This window comes from Phalacrocorax carbo, chromosome 12 (genome assembly GCF_963921805.1).
Source record: "Phalacrocorax carbo chromosome 12, bPhaCar2.1, whole genome shotgun sequence".
NCBI lineage: Eukaryota > Metazoa > Chordata > Aves > Suliformes > Phalacrocoracidae > Phalacrocorax > Phalacrocorax carbo.
The window spans coordinates 13,878,791-13,884,997 of NC_087524.1; positions in this window are offsets into that span (position 1 = coordinate 13,878,791).

Genomic DNA, 6,207 nt, shown 5'->3' on the forward strand with positions numbered 1-6,207 from the left:
GTTCGATGCATAGTAAAGATAGTATCTACTTGAGTGTGTGGCTTGGCAGCTTTGATAGCCAGCTGAGAGGACGTGCAGGGCTACAGATGGATGCTAACAGGCAGTGATTACTGCTAATGAAATGTAAGATGAGGCTTTTTTTTCCCCTTAACAAAAAAAATATTTCGATTAGTTGTCTTAAAAGATACTAAGGCAACTTATGAGGACTGTTACTTAGAAAAACCCTGGCACTGAACATTATGAACTGCCTGAAAGACAGATTCAAAAAATAGAATTTGCAACTCGGCATCCCCCAAAAGCTTCAAAAGGCACTCTTAATGCCAGCAGAAAGGAATAACCATTCAGCTTTTTTACATGTTGTGACATAGTCTCAGCTATTCAGAGCTCTTTCCCAGGGTACTGCCCTAAGTTAGCATGAGCTGCAATTGACTTTTCTTGCTTAAAAAATCCAGAATATACTTTCTCCCAGTGGGACCCCTAGCTCATTTCCCTACAGAATCCAAAGGCTCAGTCCTACATCTGGAGACACTCAGCCAACAACACAGGGCTGCCCAGATGTCAAAACCGGTCTTAGCCACGCACCCACCATCGCAGCCAGCCAGCACGGGACCCCAGCCACGTTGCTCGAGTCAGTGTTTTGCCATCCAGAATATATATACAGATTTCCCAAAATTCTGAAAATGCTGGTTCCACCCCAAGCCATCTGAATTAGTCTTTTCGCACGTTCCAGCTCCTAGCTTACACGCTATAGTCCTTCATAGGGTGAAGGAGAAAGAAATGGTTTCTTGACTGACCACAGTTCGCTAACCAGCATGTTAGTGCTTGACACCAAAACACTGTCACTGAGCCTTTTCACTGCACCTCACGTCCACACCTCAGGAGGTGCTTGTAAAGGATTAGCTTTTTGTCCAATTAAAATGTGAAATGATATTTCCCAAAGCATGCAACTTTCATCCCACAGATGGGTAAGCTTTGGGTTGGAGATATAAAGCAACTTCTTGCAGCCAGTATGCGTTGAAGCAGGAATAGACTAGAGTAAAATCTCAGGGGACTCCTAGTCATCACTCCTCTGCTCTGGTCTCTGACCACAATCTCTCTGTATAAACAAAGGCTCTGGCCACCGCAGTGTTTTCTGGCCTGCTGTAAAATGTTTCGCCACCCCTCTCAAAGGAATCGCTGATGCTTAAAAAAGAGACAGCCTTAGTCAGGCTTTTCTCACAGTGCCAGTGTCTCTGTCAAGGAGTCTGGATTTCAATACAGTATAGGGACATACAGAGAGTGAGACTTGGCAAACTGAGCAATTAAAGGCAACTCTTAGTTATAATCTGGATTAACGAGCACATTATTATTGCTCCAGTTTAATATTAGTCCAGATTGTAAATAAAACGCTCTGGCAAATAATTATGGGTGTTAAATTTACAAAAATTACATCAATAGCAACAGGAATACTCTGCTTCCAGAAACACCAAACCTGGCTTGTTCTCTGCAAAGTTTAAAGATTACTTTTGCCCAAGGGGAATTCATTCCTGCAGCATGAATGGTAATGCAATGGTAAAAGCACTCTATGAACTGGGACATCAGTCAGGGCCCCAGTCAGCAACAGCAAGTCTAGATCGTGCAGATGGCAAAGTATCATCTAGAAAGGTGAAGTAAGAATTTCTCCTGGGTGAGATCTTCAAAATTGAACTGCAGACCTCCCCTGAGATATGTAGAGTGAGGCTGGGGAGGCAATGTTGAAAACTATCAGCTAGATAGATGAAGAGACAGCTCTTCAACTAGCATGTGTTGGTGCAAATCCTTTTGTATTAGGCTTCTGGATGACAAATAAATATATCTGGCATGAGCCAGAAGTTTTACTCTCAGTTCAAACTTCTGCATGTACAAGACCAAGCCCACTTTCTGAAAGAGACACATTTCCAGAGTCATAGCAGCCTCTTCCTTCACTCCTCTAATGAAACATCAGTCCAGGGCTCTATACTTCCTTAAAATTGTGGGTAGGATTACAGAACACACCACAATTTTTATGAAATACAAGACGAATAGAGAGACCTGGCCTCAATCTGATGGAGGAAATAAGAGGATCTTAAAAAACTGGGCACTTCTAAAGGGCATGAAGCATAAAAAAAAAGAGTCGTCAGTCCGTACTGGGAGGATTGAATGGAGTTGAACTCTCTAGTCAAACTCAGCATTTTCCTGAGGCTTGACTTTTTAACAACAACACAACACAGATCTCGGGAGACAAGGAGGCCTTGGCGTGGCTTTTTTTCTCAGCATCTTTTTATTCACTGTACGAGAGAGAGACAGAAAGACAGAGTCATTGCATCTCTTTTATCACCTGAAGGGAATTAATGGATCAGGATGCTTATAAGAGGGTCTTCTGATGAAAAAGTGCTCTAAACAAGGCTGGGTTACTGTGGCACAGTCTTCCAGAGCATCAGGACTTTTTTGTGTATGGTCAGATTGTTTTACAGCTTTTCACAATGTTGTTATGCTCGGTCCTGTACATGCTAACCAACACATCAACCACAGCCCTCAAGTCAAGGGGAATTCATAGGCATTCACTGCGTTGGACCCCCTCAGTCAAACTCAGAGGATGCTTACTAACGTAGCACTCACTACTTCATAGTGTACCTCAGGTATTTATGGTGTTACATGCACAGTATAGGGCTGGAAAGTGTAGCCACTTCTGTCATTTAATGCATTTGTTTAAAATTTTTGTAGCATTGTTTAACTAAAAGGAACTACATACAGTATTTCGTGCACTGTCACATGTAATCAAGAGATAATGTCAATGGAATTGCATGTTGTCACAGGGTAACAGCCTCCCACTGTTGCTAAAATGCCAAAACGAAGCCGAGGCATTTATGGAAAATAAACGTCAAGTCAAAGCCAAGATGTTTATTTTAAAAACAAGAGACATGGATCTTGTGGCAATATTCCATCATGTCTCTATTTCTCTAATAACAAATGTCCAATGTGAATAGAGCCAAGTGACAGTTTCTTTCTGGGACAACACAGAAAGGGTGAAGCCTGATCACTTCACATGAAGTCTTGCAGAGCTGGTTCTCACCTGCTTTCCTTCAGTTCAGGTTTCAGTCAAACTGTGCAGGTAACCAACACAAATGGTTTCTCAGATGTATGCTAAGTTTACAAAGGTATTTACGGGACAGCAGGAAGAAAAAAGGACAGTAAACGCATATTTATTTTGCTTTTACATAGATCTTTTTCTCCAGGGAAAAAAGATAATAACATGAAGCTCACTAAAGTCAATGGGAGGCCTTCCGGGCATTTCAGTGGGCTTTGACTAATGCCTTAAGAGAGCAAACAGTTAATATTTTAAGACGATGTTATGTTAAAAATGGTGGTGCCTGAATTGGATTGCAATGAGGGCATGACTGGACCAAGGCTGGACAAAGAAGACAAGATACTTCTGGGTCATAAGTGGCAGCACAGTCACCCCTTGCTCCTTGGCCTCACAGCCACAGAGAAACAGCTCCTTCACTGCATTTCTCCAGTAAAGCTTCCTTAAATCCAGCTGGTTTCCCAGTAAGAAAGATGACTGACTTTATTTTTCATTGCATTGGGAAAAATAAAGGCTATTTGTCAAGACCCAAGTTGCTGAGGTATGGTAAGAAACCATGGTAAAGCTAAAAGTAACAGCTGGAAAAGTCCAGATCTTAGACATGATGCAATCTGATTCAAAGTTGAGGATTAGTTGTCAAACCTAAATATAAAGGCCCAAGTGATGAGACATCCACTGCTACACCCAGCAACCTAATGGGTTTGACATCCTAAAAGCTCTTTCAGATATTCATATAAAATTTTCTCTTTCATTACATTACCACTTATTAAATCTCCTTGTATTCATCTAAATTATTCCTCTCCCTCCCTGGCAGTTTTTTCCTTCCTTCAACTACATTAAGAGATTATGTCTTCAACAAGCTAAAATTGTCTCTTCGCCCTCCTCATCTGGTAACCCTGCCATCCTTCTTTAAACATTCATCACCTGTCTGCCAGCATCCTCCCTAACCAACTAACCTCGCAGACCACATTAAGAGTGCCAAGACGTGGTACACAGAGCTCAGAGCATCCCTGGAGATCCAGGGATGGGCTCCAGCAGCAAGTCACCTGTGTGTCCCCAGGTCATAGAGAGACCATTTGCCGGCAACAGCAAAGCCACTGCCTCCAGCGCTGCCTCAGCCACCGCAACACCAAAGGAAGGGGTTACCCCAGTGCCCAGCCCCGTTCCCAGTCCCCTACCCCACTGCTGATGCTGCTGACATTCCCCAGGGCAGCGCAGTGCATGTAGATGCATACCCATGCAATAGGACCCTCATCGTGCAACCTGTTTTGCATGGAGACAGGCGAGAGAACAAGCAGGAAGCTGTGCAAAGCATCTCAAAGGACTGGGTTTAAAAATATACCTAGATAACCCACTTCAGTTCCTGAAGTGTTGAAGTTTCACAGCTCATGCCAACAGGGTTCCTCAAATGCAATACATTTTTATTTTCACCGGATCTATCCATTTTCCTCTATGCAATATAAAACTGATCTACCCTAATAACTATGAGGAGTTTGGACTTTTTTTTTTTAATGACTTCCAGAGGAAAAAATAAATTAGTTGCTCATTAAAAAGTGAGATCTGGAGAGCAAATAGAAACAAACCATTTCATTTCTGGAAGGTCTTTTCTTGGCCTGACGTCCTTAAATAATAGGCAAACAAAGAGATATATTGAAGTCATGTTAAGGAGCTGTCTGAAATTCAAAAAAAAAACAAGGAAATTTTTAGTTAAAGGAGGTTTACAAAAGGTAACGCTCTGAAAGGGGTTAAGCCTACAGTGATTATTTAGCTGCTCTGTGCTGCAAGGGCCAGAGGGATGTTCTGTACAGAAATCATAAATTTGCTTATTTTTTCCTTTGGAGATGCATTGTTTCCCAAAGACATTCTGGCTCCGGCTCTGATCTGGCATTCCAGATTGATGCTTGTTGAACCAACAAAGATACTGGGAAGCAGCGCGTGATCATGCGCTTTCTGTTTTATTGCGTACTTGCAAGTAATTTCCTTTACTTCTTCAACCTTTAAGCTTACAGTGGGATGAGGATGTCCAGCTGGAGATCTGATAGGACAGCTTGATAGGCAAAGAGCCGGTATTTGATTAGGTGACGTTATTTATTAACTGAATAAGGATACTATAGCAGTAATGGATCTGAACAGATGACAGATGGATGATGCTCCAGGAATAGCAAGCAAAACAGCTACATGACACCTTCAACACTGCTTCCCACTGTCAGTGTCGTCTTGGGAAAAGTATTTAAGAATTTATCAGATTTTAATCCGGCTGATTTGCGCTAAAACGGACTATGCATATTCACAAAATCCATCTGAGCGTCTCAGCTTTGAAGGCTTTGGTGTGGGTGTGGTGATGCACTGCAGGGCTTGTACTTACTTTGAGTGTTCCAGCTAGATGTAGAAAATAAAAGAAAATGTTTCTATCCCAAAGCTCCACTGTCCTAACCGGGTGTCAGATCATTATTTTTTTTAAATCAGACTTAAAGATACGAGTCCTGGGCAAATATTCCCAGCCACAATCCTTTTGTTTTTCATTCAGCACAAGGTCTCCTTCTGTTCTTGAAGATGCCCTGCCTCCCGCCCTTCCCACCAGCAAGGGTCACACTTTGGTCCAGCAGATGACAAGCAGCAAAGCAAAGTCCATGGGAACACTAGGGAATGGTTTGCCAAGCAGCAGGTCCGCACTGGTGTGTGGCCTTTAGTCAGGGTTAAATAAACAGTGTGTAAATAAATAAATAAATAGCTTCTAGGTTGCGACCTTGTAAATCAAGTCTAAGCCTAGAAGGGATTTTTATGGTCCAGCTGGAACAGTGGAGCAGTCTTAGCAGAGTAAATATATATGGGGGGAAAAAATAACTGTGCCTTCCAGTTACTCCCAGACTGCTGTGGGGAATGTTTGGTGCTGCTGTAAGACATGCTGATGATGAAAAATAAGAGAGAGGGGGGTCCTTGCTCTCATTTACCCAACAGCTGTTTCCCATTATTTTAAGAGGTTTAAAAGAGGAGTAAAACAGTTAAATGCACCCAAGAGTAATCTTCCAGCTTTGGAGCCGAATAGCGAGCTGAGCAAGCAAATGAAAATCCAGCCCAGCTGGTTCCTAGCAGCCGGTTTCATGGAAGTGGATGGGAGCCGGGCA